This window comes from Micromesistius poutassou, assembly GCF_964030765.1.
Source record: "Micromesistius poutassou genome assembly, chromosome: 5".
NCBI classification, from domain to species: domain Eukaryota; kingdom Metazoa; phylum Chordata; class Actinopteri; order Gadiformes; family Gadidae; genus Micromesistius; species Micromesistius poutassou.
Window position 1 is genome coordinate 1,899,685 of NC_140275.1, and position 21,185 is coordinate 1,920,869.

The 21,185-nt window shown below is 47.1% G+C and overlaps 1 protein-coding gene across 1 annotated transcript in view; it reads right to left on the minus strand.

Annotated features, from left to right (window-relative positions):
- Nucleotides 1-21,185, minus strand: part of LOC311343939 (potassium channel subfamily T member 1-like) — a gene marked incomplete at both ends in the record, with an annotated part of 62,100 nt that overhangs the window by 33,567 nt on the left and 7,348 nt on the right. The window lies entirely within an intron of this gene.

Genomic DNA, 21,185 nt, shown 5'->3' on the forward strand with positions numbered 1-21,185 from the left:
ATCAGTGCAGGAGGAGACGACATCATCACGTCGTGACAATCTACCTGTGGATCCGGCCCCCTCTGACACGGTGTCTGCGTCTTTCTCAGGTGTGACCTTCATCCTCAAGACATCGCCGTGCCCCGCCGAGTTCAACATGAGTCTCTCTCCAGAGATCACAGAATATCAGTGAGCTGCTCTGTTTGTTTTTAATCTTCTGGGGTCAGGTTTCACATGAGGATGCCCATCAGTGCAGGAGGAGAGATGACATCATCACCACCTCTACCAGGTCCATTCTTTGTTATTGGACTAAATATTAATCGTGAAATGTATTCCCCCGGTGTGGAGCTCTGGCAGGTGTTCAATAATGCAGGGCTATGCTGTCGTCCAGACCTGCAGATGCATAGAGTGATTCCAGGTTGAATTGTGCATGTTGCTCATGCGAGTTATTGTCCGACTCTAATGTTGATTAAAAAATTGAATGGTAACATGCATAACATTAATATTCAAACCACAATGCAACTGTTTGGGGGCTGCATGTGGCTCAGGTGGTACGTGGGTTGGCTAGTAACCGGAAGGTTGCTAGTTTGATCCCTGTCTCCTCCTAGCTGAGTGTGGTGGTGTCCCTGAGCAAGACACCTAAACCTCACTGCTCCCGACGAGCTGGCTGTCGCCTTGCGTGGTTGACACCCCTGTCGGTGTGTGAATGTGTGTAGGAATGGGTGAATGTTAGGCAGTATTGTAAAGCACTATGAGTCGCCACTGGTTAGAAAAACATTGTATAACTGCAGTGTATTTATTTACAGCAGAACACCACTGTATGCATGTACCCTGGTAAGAATAATAAAGGAGGTTATGTCATGCACTACCACATTGGTTAACCGGCTTATACATCACATTACAGAGGGCTTTCTGAACTGTGAGAAGCTATTGATAAAATACAAGAATAACAAACCCAAAGGTCAACAGAAAGAGTCTGTTTATTGGAAAACTGAAAGGTGTTCATCAAAATGTACTATATGTTGAATGGCTTGCTGAATGAGCTTGTACTATAATCGACCCAGCAATGTTAGCAGTGGAACTCCCCCCCCCACCCAAGACAAACACAAAAACACACACACACACACACACACACACACACACACACACACACACACACACACACACACACACACACACACACACACACACACACACACACACACACACACACAAACTACACCCTCCCTTAATGCTCCACCTCCTCCTCCACATCAAAATAGAAATGTGTGACTGCTTCTTGTCTTCGGGCGTCAGCTACCCTACCCAGTGTGAACGCCTTGTAAATAGGATCAACGGAACCCCATCCCACTCCCTTCCTTACCATCAATTACAGTTTTCTCTCCATGCTGGCATCAGCAAAAGCAGACTATCACTGCAGTTGTTTAATCAGACGCTCCGCTTCACAACCAGTAGCCCCCGGGTGGCCCTTTATCCGGCTACCTGAAGAAAGGTTTCAGCAGATACACCAGGCAGACACCTTGGAGAAATTCTCCAATCCAAGCACGTACTTTCACTTCTGCTATGGTTTTGTATTTTGTTTGTTGGCAGTGGATGTCTAAGTAAGGTTCTTTGTCGAACACAAATTCAACCCAGCATAATGTGGTACAAACTGGGCTGGCCTGCTGCACACCGGACGGATAAGAAAGTACGCTGAACCGAGTATGTACAACTGCCGCAGTGCCTCCCAGCCAGCCATCCATGTCAGGCTTCTACCCTTCTATTAAGAATGAGGAAATTAAAAAAACAAGTTTAAATAACACCTCAGCAAAATAATACGCAGATGGTCAGACTTTGGGACAGGGTAAAGACAGGACGGGGAAACTCGTTCCTAACAAACATGGCCTATGGTTATAGGAGACAGGGATTCACAACGGATAGGACATCCCATCCACTGTTGTCTGAAGGTCGTGTCTCTGTCCACGCCTCGTCTCTCACGGCCCTTCATCCCCAAACACAACAACTCAGTGCAGAGCCACCGCAGCGTCCATTCACCAGCAGACCACTGAGCTCAGCTCACTGTAGGAGCAGTTCACACTGAGCACGCGGCCCAGCATCTCGCACACCACGTTCTGCGTACAGCTGCGCACCTGACCACCTGAGATGCTTCCAACTTCCCCCGACCCTCTCTCCCCGCTTCACACCGTTTCACTCAAATATTAAAATACACAATTTGTTCTCAAGAATTTGCCTAATTGCGTTCCGCCCCAGAGGCCCAGCCATCTGCTCCGTCTGCATCGTGAACCTCCCGTCCTAATTTCAGATGTGTCAGACCCGGTTCAGACCAGTTCCTCGGTCGTCAGTTATCCTACAGACAGGACACACCGTCCGCTACGGTCCCTGAGGATGAACCAGAAAGACCTCCAGACCGGGTGATTAGTGTGGGACCTGGAGTCTGGAGGACATGACCGCTCGCACGGCCAGGTGTGTGAATCAACACACAGCACCTGCTTCTGGAAGAGGCCAACAGGTGGACCGGTACCTCAGAGGCCCCCCGCCACCAGAGAGCATCTCTGGATAAGACCCTCTATGCCCCCTTCACAGCCATAAGCCATAAACACTTGATCATTATGATAATAACAAAAATGACTATTCTACATGAGTGGGAAGAGTGGGCAGGAGACCCCTATTATACAATACATTAAATACGTTATGCTTCATAACTTCCTGCTGTGGTTGACTTTATGTTTTAGAGCGATAGACCACATAGACCACTGATAGACCACTGACCAGAGAGAGAGAGAGAGAGAAAAAAAAGATAGAGAGAGAGAGAGAGAGAGAAAAAAAAGATAGAGAGAGAGAGAGAGAGGGCGAGAGAGACTGAGATTGAGAGAGTTAATTCTACAGTTCAGTGATACTACCACAGCTATACTGTCACTTCAATAAGGTGTGTAAATTATAGAAGGTATGAAGGTAGCTACCAGCTGATTAACGTGCTTCATCACAACGCAAACACACCTTAGTATCAGCATGGCGTTCGGTTTTTAATAAGGGATAAACATGCAGACACACACACACACACGCACACGCACACATACATGCGCACACATACACTAACACATACACACACTCACACACACACACACACACACACACACACACACACACATACACACATAACTTTAATCCATGTGATGTCGATTTCGGTCACAGCAGATACACTACCTGGGTAATGGGGACCGCAGGGAGAGGAGACAACATGAACGTCTCCCCACCTGGAGCCTCCAGGGCCTCCCGTCCCCCAGCAGACTGCTGAGGCTGGGCAGAACGAGAGTGTCAGGACGGGAGCACAGAGCCACTCGGCTTACATCTCCTCCACAGAGGCCGTACTACCCTGTCAGCTTCTAGGCACTGGTCTACTTCATGAAGCCGTCCACTGAGTCAATACTGCCGTCTGCTGTTAATGCCTTCTCTGATAGATCACCTGCAGAGCAGTTAATAACACGTCCTCAGGTCTGTTTCATGCATTTTATCCCGTGTACTCAATAATCTAAGCCAAAACATGTTATTCCCAAACCAATTCGGGGACATTAGCCGGTAACGGCCATTATACGTGAAGTACTCTGCTATAAATATCACATAGGCTCATTATATCCATTTTATTATTACTACCACAACACTGCCACCCTCCCCCTCCCCACTGAGATTAATGTGTGCAGGAGTACTAAAACGCATCGTAGATACAGCGTCCCCTGCGCCCGCCTCATCAGCCCTCGGGTACATGAGGGGGTCGAGTGATGTGGGCCCTAATGAGCAGAGGGGGGAAAACACACATTATGGTGTGGAGGAGCACTGGGGAATGTTGCTCAGTCTGACTCAATGTAGAGAGCAGAGAGAGGAGAGGAGAGGAGAGCAGGGGGAGGAGAGTAGAGGAGAGAGAGGAGAAGAGGAGAGGAGAGAGAGGGGAGAGGAGAGGAGCGAGAGGAGGAGAGGAGAGGAGAGAGGGGAGAGGAGGAGAGCAGAGCAGGGGGAGGAGAGTAGAGGAGAGAGAGGAGAAGAGGAGAGGAGAGAGAGGGGAGAGGAGAGGAGAGAGAGGAGGAGAGGAGAGGAGAGAGAGGAGGAGAGGAGAGAGGGGAGAGGAGGATAGGAGAGAGGGTAGAGAGGAGAGAGGAGGAGAGAGGGGACAGAGGAGAGAGGAGAGGAAGAAGGAGGTGAAGAGAGAGGGGAGGAGAGGAGAGAGAGGAGAGAGAATCGGGAGAGGAGAGAGGGAAGGAGAGAGGAGAGGAGTGGAGAGGAGAGGGGAGGAAAGAGAGGAGATAGGAGAGGAGAGAAGAGGAGAGGAGAGAAGCTAAAGGGGAGGAGAGGAGAGAGTAGAGGAGATGAGATGCGAAAGAGAGGGGAGAGGAGAGGAGAGGAGGAGAGAGGAAAAAGGAGAGGAGAGGAAAGGAGAGGAGAGGAGAGGAGATGGAGAGGATAGGATAGGAGAGGAGAGGAGAGGAGATGGAGAGGAGAGGAGAGGGAGGGGAGGGGAGGAGAGGAGATGAAGGAGAGAGAGGTGAGGATATAGTGGCAGGGGCGGTAGGAGAGGGGTAAGGGTTAGAGAGGAACAATATTAACAGGCCTCAAGCCTTTCATAAAGGGTGCAGTTAATAATAAAATGGATGGAGAGAAAGAAAAATTGGCAGAGAGAGAGTGAGAGAGAGAGTGAGTGATTGAGCGAGAGGGAGAGAAAAAGAGAGAGCGGGAGAGAGAAAAAGAGAGAGATAGAGAAAAAGAGAGCGAGAGCATGAGAGAGAGACAGTTACTATAGTTACTACCCTATACATCATCATCAATGCACCATGTATCAATCTATCAGTCAGGTACATTCTTCCACATGTTAGTCTTTGTATCTGTGTTATGTGTGTCTGTACGTGTTTGTCTATGTTTTGTGTGTGTGTGTGTGTGTGTGGGTGTGTGTGTGTGTTTGGGGCTAACCCTGCATGATTCTGCAGACCACAACACAGAGTGTCACAGTGTGTAGTTGTTGCGTGGGATGCCCGTAAGACCGTAGAACATAAACCCTCACACATGGAAACCAGGCGAGTAACAGCGACTGAATAAAGTTCTTCAGACAAGACCCAGACGTCTCTTAATGCACTGTCCATTAACTGTCCATGAACCCTGCTATGTGCGGCCTGGATCAATCTGATTATGGGAGAGCTGGGGTGGAGATGATGCAAGAGATTTGTTCAAGGGTACATGCGGTAAGTGTGTCATTTAAAAATATCACGTTCAATCTAGGATGCGGTCAAACTTAAGCAATAGCAAAACAGTGGGTAATGCGCTAGACGGGTTGCCAAGGCAACTGGGAATAGACAATACAGCTGCAGCTCAACTCTGACCAATCAGGTCGCTGTACTGGTGTAGTCGTGTAGCCTGGTGTGTACTTCTCCATAATATCATAACATACATTTTTATACGAAGGGTAAGGGTCATCACACACACAGACACACGCAAGCGCACACACACACACACACACACACAGACACACACACACGCAGACAGACATACACACACACACACACACATGCAGCAGTGTCTCTTCATACAAGCGCTCAACATGAATGGTCAGCCTAGATCTGGTAGTGTCTCGGTAGCTGGTCCCTCTGACCAGCTCAGCGGTCCAAACATGGTGGATCTCAGGTGCAGGCCTGACACCAGGGCTGGTGGAGACTCCTACGAATATCAAGCCCAAGACCCATTCAAGCTGACATCGTGCTGCTCACCTGGATGTTAATTCCACCGGTTCAGCCATGGCATTGGTTTGGCTTCTCCTCTGCTGTGTACAATGCTGCCACATCCAACACCTGACCGTAAACGTCTCCGCAGCAGCCTAAACAACGATGCCCGATGATATCGCCGAGCACAGACTACTGTGATCGCGGAGAGGAGTACAGAGTGGAGTAGGCTGCCCCTTCTGCAGCGCAGACGGGAACAGAGCCTTGTGTCTGCCTGAGTGTTTGTATAAAGCTGTATACGCAGCCCTGACAGGAGAAGAAGCTGGCAGAGCCCTGCCCATGTTGGCAGAGCCCTGACACGGACGGGAAGACTCTGTGAGTCCCGCACCTCCACTTACTTAGTGTCTTCCCCCCGAGGACCCACTGCTGGGGTCGTCCCTGAGGACCAGGCTCCAGTCATCAACAACAACGTGCGTTAGATTCTGAACAGGCCCGTGAGCGGACGTCAGCTTCAATACACACACGCACGCATGCACGCATACACACCCACACACATACACACATAGCCTCCTACACACAGGGCCTCGTGAATAGCGCAGGGAAACAAAGGCACCACGCAAGGGAGGACGGCGCGGTCGCCTGCTTTGTTCTGGAGTCGCACGCTGCCAGGAATAACATACTGCGCAACGGGCTGTCTCATGTTGATCAATCACCCTCATTCCATATTCACGCTCCGCCCTAGTGATGCAGTCGAGAGGAGACGTCGAGAGTCTTCAACATTCTTCGATCACTCTGACATGGGCGGCATGTGGCTCAGGAGGTAGAGCGGGTTGACTGGTAACCGGAAGGTTTCTAGTCCGATCCCCGGCTAGCTGATTGTCGAGGTGTCCCTGAGCAAGGCACCTCACCCTGACTGCTCCAGACAAGCTGGCTGTCGCCTTGCATGGCTGACGCCGCCGTCAGTGTGTGCATGAATGGGTGAATGTCAGGCAATCATTGTAAAGCGCTTTGAGTGGCCACTGGTTAGATGTATAAATGCAGTCCATTTACATGATGGTCCAGATTGAGAACATTTTCACAATTTCCTTTTCTCCCTCATATATTAAGTTGACCTTAATATATGACTCTAATGTATGCATTCAGTGTCATTTAGGGGAGTGATGTGACATGCTCATTAGGCCGAGAGCGGAACTGAAGCGGCGTCAGCGCTCTCCTCCTCCTCTGTTGTGACACACAGGTCCCTCACACGGGGGAACACTGACATGTTGACATGTGAACCCGTGGAGATGGCCTTTTTTTTTTGTTAACTACATGCAGTAATGTCACGACAGACATAACCTTAACAAGGTAGGCTTCAAGTCACCCCTGTCGCGATTGGATTTTAATTTCTCAACAATCACAAATCAGTGAACAAGCAACCCTGATTACAATTACAAAAGTGATAACATCCATCAGATCAAAATGAGATCACATAAAGAGTGTGTCAGTGTGCACGGTTCGATTCCCGTTGCCATGCCATGCAAGCATGATGCAGACGGGGACTTACTGGGCGTTGGTGGAGTCCATGCTGTACTCCTCTTGGTACCTGAAACAGCACACAGGGGGGCCGAGAGACACACACACACACACACACACACACACACACACACACAGGAGAGAGAGAGAGAGAGAGAGAGAGAGAGAGAGAGAGGGAGAGAGAGAGAGAGAGAGAGAGAGAGAGAGAGAAAGGGGGGGAGGGGGAGAGAGACAGAGGGACACAGAGAGACAGAGACAGGGCAATACACACATGGAAAGAGAGAGAGACAGAGAGAGAGACAGACAGACAGAACCACAGAGAGAAAGAAAGAGACAGACAGAGGGACACAGAGAGACAGAGGGAGGCAGGGGGGAGGAAAGGAGGACAAGATGAGAGGAACAGCTGTGAGGAAGGCCTGCATCACAGGACATACGTGCCAGGTTATAGTCCCGCCCCTATCACGACACAGAACCAATGGAGCGATCTGAATGCAAACCACAGGGGATCCCTGGACACGCCCCCTCTGCAGCGGGACGAGTCGCTGTAATGAGGTCTCACTTCAGACTCACTGCTCGAGAAACCCTCACTCTTCTCATTCAAGTGATTGGAGTAGAGCGGACTGAGGTAAACGTAATGTAACAAAATGATGATGTTTTCATCATGAGGATCGATATGGTCATGAGTTTGGGATGGATGGATGAGTTTGCTCTTGTTCTCACTGTACTGTAGTGACCTTCAACCACAAAAGCAGTTGGGGATATAAGCATGTTTACATCCAAACGTTCATTCAGTCAAGAACAAATGACGTACAAAATGAATAGAATTTTCAACACTATTCGTGTGTGTGTGTGTGTGTGTGTGTGTGTGTGTGTGTGTGTGTCAATGTTTGGATTGTTGTTTGCATGAAAAGCGGCTGAGATCCACCCAATCTTTGATGACATAGATGGACGATGCATCTCAAACAAGCGTCAGATTCAGGACAACATCGATGAACACGAGAGACGACGCGAGGCACGAGGCACAGAGATCTGTGTCAACATCAGAGCACAACCACTGCCCAGAACACAGAGGAGGAACCATTTCCGAGAGGACTCGGACGCCCACTTAAACAGAGATAAACGGGCTAAACGGGATGTGCATTAGGTGCTGGGAGTGTGCCGCGAGGGGCCTGTGGGGGCCTTTACCGTAGTAAACACATTAGGAAAGAAAGCTTCTGTGACTCTCCCAAACCACCGACTGAGTGCGGGCAGTCCGGGGGGAGCCACAGGTGTCCGGGATGGAGCCCTGTCAAAAGCACACATATTTTATTGCGTTAACTTTTAAGGGTTATGCTGAGAGTAATGGAAGCAATGGTCACATTCAGATTCTAATAACTTGTTACGTTTGATACGTTTTGTATGCAACAGAATAAAGTGATCATATATTGTAGATTTAGATTATCTGTGATTATCTGTAATCTATAATGTCTATAATGTGTCTATCATCATCCAATCTATTGTAGACATGTAATATGTACTTGTATTAGAGATTCTGTTGATCGTAACCCTCTATACCTTCCTCGATCGTATTTTTCTTTGATCTGTTTTTCTAAATCTGACTTTGATCTGAACTGTTTACCTGATATATACAATACACACACATACACACACACACACACACACACACAGCCACATAAATCCTTGATGTGGAAATGAAAGAGGCATAATAAAGTATATAGCTAGTTCAATCATCCTACCATTCAAAAAAAGATTGTGTGTGGTTGTCTGGCAACACGTTTAGAATTATGATGGGCCATAAAGATGCTATCTTTAGGTGTGCAGACGTTCTCTATTAACTTCATGTTGATAAGGTGCTGTAGGATCATATATATACACACACGCACACACACACACACACACACACAAGCACACACACACATGTACACACACACACACACACACACACACACACACACACACACACACACACACACATGTACACACGACACACAAACTTCCCATTATCCTCACTACAGGCAGCATGTAAACAGCACATCTGGTGAGACTCAGGTAAGCAGCTGAGCAGCAGACAGTCCTATCATCCATGTACTCTGCATCCCTGTGACTATTCTGCATCACTTGTTGTTCCTAAAGAAATAGAGAGAGATAGAGAGAGAGATGGAGATAGAGAGAGCCAGGTAGTAAAATCCGTCTCACCTTCTAACGTTAGAACTCCAACAGCAAACATAGGGTGAGTGGCAGAGAGCTCAGAGAAGCAGGATGGATGTACTCCGCTGCCAGACGAAGACTTAACTTACAGCTCCGCTGGCTGACAACTCTGACCATTAGTCCTTGAGGAACGAATACATTCAGGTGTCACATGGGTCTGCAGTAGTTTCAAGGCTGGCTGGGATTTGTAGTCTTTTCTCTTTTGAATCCACTTCCTCCTTCCTAAGTCCCCAACCGGGATGCTAACACCTCAACTGGAAATCCCATTCAGGAATAAAGGCTATCCTTACTCCTCCGACCATCTCAGTCTGAACTATTAGGAGCCATAGTGAGTGAGTGCCGCTAGATCAGCTCGCACAGCATCAGGTGGGGTATGGGTTACATCTGGTATCAATGGTTCCTTTGGACTACAGATATACCTTGGCAAGAGACAATAATGATCTGTTCATAAATAATGAATGAGGTTCTTTGAGAATAAATGAGTGCACACAATCACTCATGTTCCTTTACCGATGCGGAAGCACTCTGAGCTGCAGGAAGAGGTGTGTGCCGTAGTCATTTGATTGTCTTGTACAGAAGAGCTTCCTGCCGTGCACAGATACACACCCGCACTGAGCACTGAGTATACGTGCATATCAAATGATGCCGCACGCAACGGTTATTCAATCTGTCCCAACTTTCTTTGGAGGGAAGATGATGATAGGTATCTCTTCATCTACTCTAGTCTAACGAGGGGGCGATTTCACACAGCTTGATGTTCCACTTGTCCTAAACTGCCGATGTAACACCCTGTATTGAATCAAAGCTTTTCGATACAAATCCCAGAGTAATTGCACCGTGAAACCAGGGCGCTATAAATAAACAGGATCACACAAATGAGAAACAAGACGATCTGTGGCTGGTATGAACAGAACAGAAGCAAACGCTTTCTGTGTGTTTGTTGAAGACAGAGCTGCTCTACACTGTAGTTACATGAGATTGATCCACCATGCGTACATTTTGATGCTATTTGATTATTATATGGGCTCCGTAACATCATTTTTTCTTAAAAAACAGTCATAGAAGAGATTTTATTGGCAAATAATGCAAATGTTATTTCCACGTCCTGCTTGATTGCGCTCATGTATTTGACCTTGGAGAATACCTGAGAGAATTTTGTGCTGTGTCATTAGTTTCCACTATCTGAACCCCAGTGTGAGCACCAGTATGGAAGTGCTTATGAGTGAAATCCAAAAATAATGTATGGAAGGAAAGAGGGAGTCAGAGAGAAAAAAACGTTTGGTAAGCTATAATACTGTCCTCAAAGGATTCTGTGAAGTCACCTTATATTTTATGTAACAGTCACATCACTGGGGAAACGTTGCACAGGGGAAATGGAAATGGTCCCTCTTAGATATTCTCCTCAAAACTACATTATTATAATAATATTATAATAAGGACCTTATGAATCTCTTCTCAAGGTCTTACCATTGGGTCTGCAGGGGGTTCCTCGCCTCAGAGCGTTGTGGGGAATAATTTGAGACAACACGTGTTGTATCAACAACAGGAAGAACACTGAGTTATTCAATAAAACAATGTTGTCCAGTACACCAGGTCACAGTGTCAAATTTAATGTTGTGGTTGTATTGTGTTAGATGCTATGGTTTAGTCATACATTAAGCTAATGTGATGATGATGAAGATAGATTTGCTACGTTGGAGTGGCCGATTATGCACGTTAAATGTGCTGTAGGTAAGATTCCAGAGCTGAGCGAGCAGAAAACAGTGGAAGAGAGCAAGATTCTGAAACTAATCCACAAAGGAATCCCTTCCCTCTAGGCTCCCTCCCCCCTATGGAGCTCCCTCCCTAGGCTCCCTCCCCCCTATGGAGCAGAGTTTCTCCACCACACAGAAGTGTTGCATTTCACACAATGATTGACACTCAAGAAGGATTCCCCCGACCAATCAAGGGAGAGATGTCCTGATTGGTCAAAGATTAGCTGGGAGTGGTTTATAATCTACATTGTCTGACACAGAGGCAGGCACAGTAAAATAGAAAGAGATAATCTCACAGAACTTTTCACTGACTAATAGCTGATAGGTTGCTAGGACATTTCTAAAACAATTACACTCAAATAATAGCTCCTAAGTCTAACCTACAGCAGCTTTAAAGTCTTGTTTTGGTAACTCACAAACAACAGGGTGGTGTACTCGATGAGTTGATGTTCCTGATATCTGTCTCACTCCTCCCATCACCCCGTCCTCTGATATGTCTCTCACTCCTCCCATCACCCCGTCCTCTGATATGTCTCACTCCTCCCATTACCTCATCCTCTGATATGTCTCTCACTCCTCCCATTACCTCGTCCTCTGATATCTGTCTCACTCCTCCTCCCATCCCCCTGTCCTCTGATATGTCTCTCACTCCTCGCATCGTCCCGTCCTCTGATATCTGTCTCACTCCTCCTCCCATCACCCTGTCCTCTGATATGTCTCTCACTCCTCGCATCGTCCTGTCCTCTGATATCTGTCTCACTCCTCCTCCCATCACCCTGTCCTCTGATATGTCTCTCACTCCTCGCATCGTCCCGTCCTCTGATATCTGTCTCACTCCTTCCATCACCTCAGCCCTTATTACATTTGATCTCCCATCTAAAGCACTCTGTTCCCAAGCAACATCCGGCCAATCTATCTGTCCTGACAGCCTGGCTCCTCTGCTCCGGGCCCGTCGATGGAGATGGAGCAGATAGATGGAGACAGATGGAGAGGCGGCGTGATGAATAAGGGAACGCTTGGAGGAAGAAAGAGGAGGAGGTGAGACATTGTCTAGAGAACACAAATGGTGACTGTTTTAGTCTTATGGTATAAAAACGACCAATGCACCCAAAATCATATTCCTCAGCTCTGCAGGAGTCTACATCTCCAGGCGAGAGCCTAAGAATCAAAATGGTTCCTACATAAATGCTGGATTATCACAATTACGTGAACCCTTAGGCGTTATGTGCACGATTCTACATGATGGATCTCCACACATACGTATTAATAACGCATGCGTAAAAGTGCTAATAATGCAGCTGTAAAGTGTAATCAATTCATGTTCCGCAGGCCTTTCGTTGTTCTCCCATTCCTCATCCTAAATACTCCTGAATCACGGATGTAGCGACGAGCCCTTAGGTACGACATCACGAGATGGAGACATATGCGTGTATTGGCCTCATGTGCCCTTCCAGGATGTTATGAAGTCAGTGAGCAGAGATAATGTTTGGGAAGCTATAGAGCTATTCCCCCACCTCCTCAGGCTGGCATAACAGCTCCTAAAAAACACAGAATTATGCTAATACAGCCCACAGTTTGGGCTCATAATTCATTTTAATATGCTATTATATCATTAATATATTATTCATAAATTCATATATAAAATGCTACATTTACAAATGACTAATGTTTCTTTTTTGCAAAAGGTGTAATAAAAACAACAGCTACTGTGTACAGTAATAGATGTTATATATATATATATGTCTCTATTAACAGGGCTGTTGCTATAATCACAGCACCACTCACATTGGGGCCTGCTTACCATAACATGTGCAGAGCCTTCCCAGTTGGTTGAGCATGGCATTAACAGTGTTGGGGGTAACGAGTTACAAAGTAACAGATTACTGATCTGTTTAAGTGGTGCGTGCATGCGTGCTACCTGTACGTTGTCATAGCGATCGTTTTGAGTGGCGTAGCTGCTGGTGCGAAGGAAAGAGGGAAATGGACATAGAGACGGAGACGGGGACAGGGTGTTTCGGCCAGTAGCGATTACTTTCAGTTCATAACTCGAAAGGACAAAAATGTTCGAGTCGAATGCACTCTATGCCCAGGCGACAGGTGTAATTCAACTGTCGCAACCCAGATTTAGAAAAATACTAGATAAAATACCCGCGACGCGCAAGCCAACATTCGAAAGGAAAACATTATCCCATTACCTGGACAAGTGTTATTCCGACATGGAATCGAAGCTCAAAATAACTTTTGAGTCCCTGGATCATGTGTCCACCACCGCGCACATTTGGTCCGCCAACAACAAAAGTTACTTAGGAATGATGGTGCACTGGATAGACAGCATTAGTTTTAATCGTGAGAAGGCTGCTCTTGCCTGCAAGAGCATGCAAAAATATATGTCACACTATATGTCTATAGTATGACATATATTGACCTACAGTTATGTAAATACCCAGTTCTCTATTTTTAGTAAACTGATCCCATAATACTAGATAAAATACCCGCAATGCGCAACATCCGACAGGAAAACATTATCCCATTACCTGGACAAGTGTTATTCCGACATGGAATCAAAGCTCAAAATAACTTTTGAGTCCCTGGATCATGTGTCCACCACCGCGGACATTTGGTCTGCCAACAACAAAAGTTACTTTGACGGTGCACTGGATAGACAGCATTAGTTTTAAACGTGAGAAGGCATGCTCTTGCCTGCAAGAGGGTGAGAGGAAGACACGATGTCATAGCTTGCGGAATAGATCAGGTTCATTCAGCCTTTGGACCATCGCATAAAGTAACAGCAGTGTCACCGCGGCTTAAGTGCATTTCTGTTTTAATTGTAGGGGATAAAGTGACCTTTATTTTTATATATTTTTAATTGAAAGTAAAGTAATAAGTAGTGAAGTTACTTTTCAAATGCAGTAACGAGTAAAGTAAAGTAATTACAAAAGTAACTAGTAATAAGTAATTAATTAATAAGTAACTAACTAACTAACTTTTTTGGAGTAACTACCATTCCATTCCCACTACACCCCCCATCCATAGAGTTGTAGTATGTAGTGAGCTATACACCACACTGGCACACAACCAACGTAGCCTCAGCTTTGCTGAATAATATGGGGTACAGGATTCTGAAGACCATGGCAACAAGATGGTGCCCTATTTTTAGGTAGGCCTACTCTTACTTTAGAAAATAGAAGACCTGAGCTGCAAGGTGCTTGGCACCGAAAGCACGTTGGCATTGACAATACGACCACAGCCGCTTCAGATACCAGTAAATAAGAAGGTACATACTGAATTACGCTAGCCTTGTGGGTTAAACTACACTAGCCTCGTTGGTTAAACTACGTTCTTTTAAACTGAGAAGAATATTCATGAATGAAAAATGTTCATTGCTCCAGAAGGGTGTGTGTGTGTGTGTGTGTGTGTGTGTGTGTGTGTGTGTGTGTGTGTGTGTGTGTGTGTGTGTGTGCGTGCGTGCGTGCGTGCGTGTGTGTGTGTGTGTGTGTGTTTGAGCCAAATGCATATTAATGAGAACTATTTTTTACCTAATTATGGGATTAGTTTACTAAAAATAGAGAACTTGGTAGAGAACTGTAGGTCAATATATGTCATAGGCCTACTATAGACATATAGTGTGACATATATTTTTAAATATAAGTTTTACATATATTTACCATAGGATTTTTTTATATTGAAAATCAAAATTTTCACGTTGAACTTATAATATATTAAAATTATGCTGACCAATAAATAAACGCACAATTGCCTCCTAATTGATTTTAGATTAAATTAATTAATAAATCCGAAGCTTGGAGATGATGCATGCTATAAATACTGTCACTGCATTGCCGTGTGATACTTTTTGAAACGGTTCCAAAAAAAACCTGAATCACTAAATTCACCACCAGACTCACTGCTGTTACCAGACTTATTATCACTACAAATTATTAACCTACTTTGACAATCACATCCCAGCCCTTTCTCTGCACCTAACACCCAATGCATGACTGGTGCATGAACGATGTGCACCCCTGAGCGGCGGGACGAACACAAATCACCCACAGTTTGCATTGCAGACCCTCCATTGAATCGCACCCATCGACTCCCTCCAGCAGAGCGGCCGAAGCGACACGACCACAAACGCATTCATCTGTAATTACGATGCAGCATCCCCCCGAATGAATGATGTAACGATCAGTGCCGTGAATCCCATTCAATGCTCAGAGGGACACACACACACACACACACACACACACACACACACACACACACACACACACACACACACACACACACACACACACACACACACACACACACACACACACACACACACACAGGTATCCTCAACACGCATTGTGGGATGATGAAATGATGAAAGCGAGGGGCGCTAAATCAGCTGGGAATGAACCGGCATGATGGGGAGACCGGGCTGGGGCACGCGGGTTATGTCATTTTACGCTCCGATCACTCAACTTCGATACTGACACTGACACTCGGTGCTTCATACATGATGATGGTCACGGTGCCGATGAGGATGATGATGATGATGATGATGATGATGATGATGATGATGGGACAGTAGCGTATCAAAAGCCAGACAAGCGTGGAGGATCCATCAACCGAGTTGTTGTGGAGACTTTAGTGCCACATGCATGCGCTGCGGCATCGCTAACGTTACGCGGACGAGGCTGCTGCTGCAGGTTTGCAGCCCGACTGCTTTGAGATGCATGCTTCTCGATGCAGTCGGGCTGCAGGGTTGCAGCCCGACTGCATCGAGAAGCATGCATCTCTCCGTGCAGGAACTGCGGTGGCCGTACCTCTGGCCCGTATCGCTCCCGAAGGAACCCATGGTCCGGGCCGCCATCGACGGGTTGACCCAGGTGGGCTCCGGGGGGGTCTTTTGCACCTCGGTCTTGACGTCTGGGTCTATCTCCGAGGGCGACGGTGTGAGTTTAGCGCCTGCCATGCCTGCCTCCCCCTCCTTCGCTGCCTCCCCAAATACCAATCCAAGATAATGCTACACGACCGGTCTGTTCCTCCGTGTGTCGCGAAGGGCTCAGGAACCAGAGATCCGCGTCCTCATCTCTTTTCGCCAGAAGAAAAGTGAAGCAGAAGAAGCAGAGGAAGAGGATGACGAAGAGGAGGGAGAGCCTTTCCGTCTCCGCTGGTTGCGTTAGAGACGCAGAGGGTGGACGTCTGAGCCTCTCCCGCCAGCAGATCCCTCCATCCTCCATCCATTGCGTCGTCACAACACCACGTCAACCAGCCAGTCCCAGACCTCCCGTAGAGAAACCCCGTTATTAACGACCACCGTTTGATTTAACGCTCAGTGCTACGGTGTAGGTGTTAATCTAGGAGGAGTGATCAATAGCCCGTCCATCAATCGATCGATGACGGGCTGTCAGCTAAAAGACTCATCAGTGATTTCGATACGCCCGGAATAGGTTAAATATCACATGACACAACGTGACATTTAACCCTATTCCTTTATACTTTTGCAATGCAATTGGCATCGTATATAAACTAGGCTACTAGGCTATGCAAACTATTAAAATATTCACGTGTCATGCAGAACACGTCTGACAAAGAAAGAACCGCATTTAAACACTTTAGTTCAAATGTCCCATGGAGCAAAATAACCTGATAACCAAACAGATCCTGGATCACAAACACCGGGTTGGTTTCTGTTGTGTGAGCTGAAGCCCTTCAGTAGGCTACCGCAGGCCACCACGCCTGGTCATTATCACAGCAGGGAAAACTCATATTTCTCCACCCAGAGAACCGGCCAGGAAAGTGTGCCAATATTTCCCCAGCTGAGCAAACAAATCACTCTTGTAAACCCCACTACAAATATTGTTGTGATCCTGCCTTTGACCGGAATACACCAGACAGCCTATATATTAGGCCTATCCACAATGCAAGATCTGATCCACAATAACGACGGATCAGCAAATGAGGAATGAGGATCCGGTTCAGAATGACAAACGTAATGAAGAGAGAAACAATCAATGAGAGGAAAAAGGGATCAGATATGATGGCGTAATGGGTAAACAGTGTGGTGGCAGAACAGGTGCACAGGCAGGTGCTGGCCAGAAGGCGTAGAACCGATGTAACAGAGACACCTAGTGGCGATAAGCAGAACTGATTCAACTGAAACGATTAAAATATCGGAGATTATTCCCAATCCACTTTAGTGGAGAGGAGGCGTTACAGTGTGCCTCCCGAGCCAGATTGAAGGACACTAGGGGTGGGGGGGGGGGGGTTATGAGAGCTTGAGCACCCGTTGAAAAAGGCTGAGCCTGAAAAAACTTTTTTTTAAATAATAATGTGGCGCGCAGCACGAACGGGACAGAACGGGAGCCCCGGTTATGGGAGTTTGAAACTCTCTGACTTTTAATTTGCGTAAGTGATGATGACAGCATGATGACCGTTGCTGCTTGTTGCTGTGATTTAATTGGTTGATTCGTACCATATTATGGTGTGTGTTATAATCTGTAATTGTTTGTTTAGTCAAAATGTATTATCACCTGCTATGAACAATCTAGCTCCCACAATCATATTTGGCGCCACTAGACCTGCCTGCCTGTAGGTCTCCACTACAGAGGACACGGGCTGGACCTCTAGACTGACAGTAGGTCTCCATGGTAACGACCACGGTCCAGAGGAGACTGGCTGGAGGTCCAGACTGACAGTAGGTCTCCATGGTAACGACCACAGTCCAGAGGAGACTGGCTGGAGGTCCAGACTGACAGTAGGTCTCCATGGTAACAACCACAGGGCTGAGGAGGGAGAGGGAGGTGCCATGACAACGCACTGTTATCAGATGAACCAGCCACCATCGGCTGGTCCTGTCTGTCTGTCTGTCTGTCTGTCTGTCTGTCCGTCCATCCTCAGGAGGTCCAGAGATCAACAAACACACATACACGCAAGCACAAGCACACTCACATCAACATCCACCCCCCGCTGCACACACACACACACACACACACACACACACACAAACAAACACGGTGATGCACTTAAACAGAAACACACACAAACACACATGAGGACCCCAACACACACACACACACGCACGCACACACGCACGCACGGACCCACGCACGCACGCACACACGCACGCACACACACACACACACACACACACACACACACACACACACACACACACACACACACACACACACACACAATGTGTGAATATCTATTCAGATTTCCTTTTAGCAAAATGAATAACAAGAAATATACTTTTTTTCTTTTTTTGCAGAATGACACTGAAAGCACAAAACACTGTTTTTTGTTTTTTGTCAGGCTTTTAAAACCAGCTTTTGGTTGGAAAGGTTGCCTTGAAAGTGCAGTTATTTACTGTAAAAAAGAGAAAAGGCATTCAGCCTCCTGGCTCTCTCCAGGAAGGCCCTTTCCCTGGTCGTACTGCAGGTTGTATAAGTTTATAGTTTATATTTATATATATTGAGTGTAATGCATTAATTACTTCTGAAGATTACACAGAAAGGTGACCATTGTAATTATTAGTAAACAGCATAAGTAAAACAGCATTCCCGACATTTGCCTGTCATTGAATAATATTCACATCAATTACAGTTTCATAAATTATAATAAATGAATTAATGGGAGAGGGATTGGAACGGCAAGGACGTAGAAGACGTCCACACACACACACACACACACACACACACACACACACACAAACATACACACTCAGAGTCGTCTGCACCGATGTCTGACGCTTTGTATGCCAGCCCATCAGATAATTAAACGGGTGAGAAAGAAACCGCTGGCGTTCTTCTTAATACTCCTGAGTTACCCAGAGACATGCTGGCTGCAAAAGAGAAAGCCATTAAAAAGAGGCAGTTTTCCCCCCCACCTCCCCTGTGACAACTCTTGCTTTCAAACGTGGCTCTAATTGCACACTGCCTCTGAGACTTTGTGGCTCTGCGTGATCACAGAGGCTGACTAATGAAGGCGCACAATGACACAACCCCTTCTATCATTCAACTGTTGAATGGTGGAAGTTGACAAGATGGAACCCTGGGTTAGGGTTAGGATTTATGCACCACAGAGCCCAGAACGCTGTTTGTGTTCTTGTTCTCCTCGTGTCACAGTGTGCATTCTGGTGACAGCAGAAACGATGTCGCTGGCAGCACAGCACTACAGACACACACCGCAGGGAGACAGGTCACTGGGATAAAGGACAGACACACCGCAGGCAGACAGGTCACTGGGATAAAGGACAGACACACCGCAGGCAGACAGGTCACTGGGATAAAGGACAGACACACTGCAGAGAGACAGGTCACTGGGATAAAGGACACTACAGACACTGTAGAGAGACAGGTCACTGGGATAAAGGACACTACAGACACTGTAGAGAGACAGGTCACTGGGATAAAGGACAGACACACTGCAGAGAGACAGGTTACTGGGATAAAGGACAGACACACTGCAGAGAGACAGGCCACTGGGATAAAGGACACTACAGACACTGTAGAGAGACAGGTCACTGGGATAAAGGACACTACAGACACTGTAGAGAGACAGGTCACTGGGATAAAGGACACTACAGACACTGTAGAGAGACAGGTCATTGGGATAATGGACAGACACACTGTTGAGAGACAGGTCACTGGGATAAAGCACACAACAGACACACTGTTGAGAGAGAGGTCACTGGGATAAAGGACACTACAGACACTGTAGAGAGACAGGTCACTGGGATAAAGCACACAACAGACACTGTAGAGAGACAGGTCACTGGGATAAAGCACACAACAGACACTGTAGAGAGACAGGCCACTGGGATAAAGCACACAACAGACACTGTAGGAGCAGCAGCTAGAGCGACAGAACATTTGCCCTGGGCTCTGCAGCTCTTTGATTCTGCTTCAGAATTAAAGCATTAGAAACACAACTGGAACATCTGAGCATAGCACAGGCACGATGTCCCCACAGATGGTGAGAGAGAGAGAGAGAGAGAGAGAGAGAGAGAGGGAAGAGAGACTGAAGGAGAGAGAGAGAGAGAGAGACTGATATGTATATATATTTTGTATTTAACGTTTTATACTTTGATCACTTTATTGTTCACCTGCTTTGGCAATGTCAATTGTTTATTCCTCATGCCAATAAAGCTTTTTGGAATTTAATTGAATTGAATCGACTGAGAGAGAGAAAGAGACGAAGAGAGAGAGAGAGAGAGAGACAGAGAAAGAGAGAGAGTGAGAGAGAGAGAGAGTGTTGTGTGCCCACACTGTTTCCGGTGACTAATGCCACCTATGGTCTAGACTGGCCGGCCTGTGTGTGTGTGTGTGTGTGTGTGTGGTGTGTGTGTGTGTGTGTGTGTGTGTGTATGTGTGTGTGTGTGTGTGTGTGTGTGTGTGTGTGTGTGTGTGTGTGTGCGTGTGTGTGTCTGAGTGTGTGTGTGTGTGTGCGTGCGTGTATGTGTGCGTGTGCGCGCGCGCGCACGTGTGTGTGTGTGTGTGTGCGTGTGTGTGTGCGTGTGTGTCCAGCAGAACGGCGTGACGTGGCTGAAGGGGGAGAGGTTGGAGGGGGGAGGGGGGCTAGGTGTGTGTGAGAGCACTCGTGCGTAGGAACAATGCACTTCACGGGCTGCACCCTGTTATTAGCTCTAATCACTTGTTGTTCTCCGTCCTCCTCTCCTCCTCCGCCTCTGCCTCCCTTCCTCTTCCTCCCCACCTCCTTCTCCCCTCATCCACCTCCAATCATCTTCCTCCTCCCCTCCTCTTCCTCCCCTCCTCCTCTTCCTGCCCACCTCCTCCTGCTCCCCTACTCCTGCTCCCCTCCTCCTCCTCCCCTCCTCCTCCTCCACCTCCCCTCCTCCTCCTCCCCTCCTCTTCCTCCCCTCCTTCCTTCCTCTTCCTCCTCCTCCTCCTCCTCCCCCTCCTCCCCTCTGCGTTCTGTTCCCGTTATAAAACAGCTTCTGCAGTGAGCATAACCTTAAGCATCGAGCATTGAACCATGGTTAAACACACAACTGATGCCATGTATGCATATGTATGTA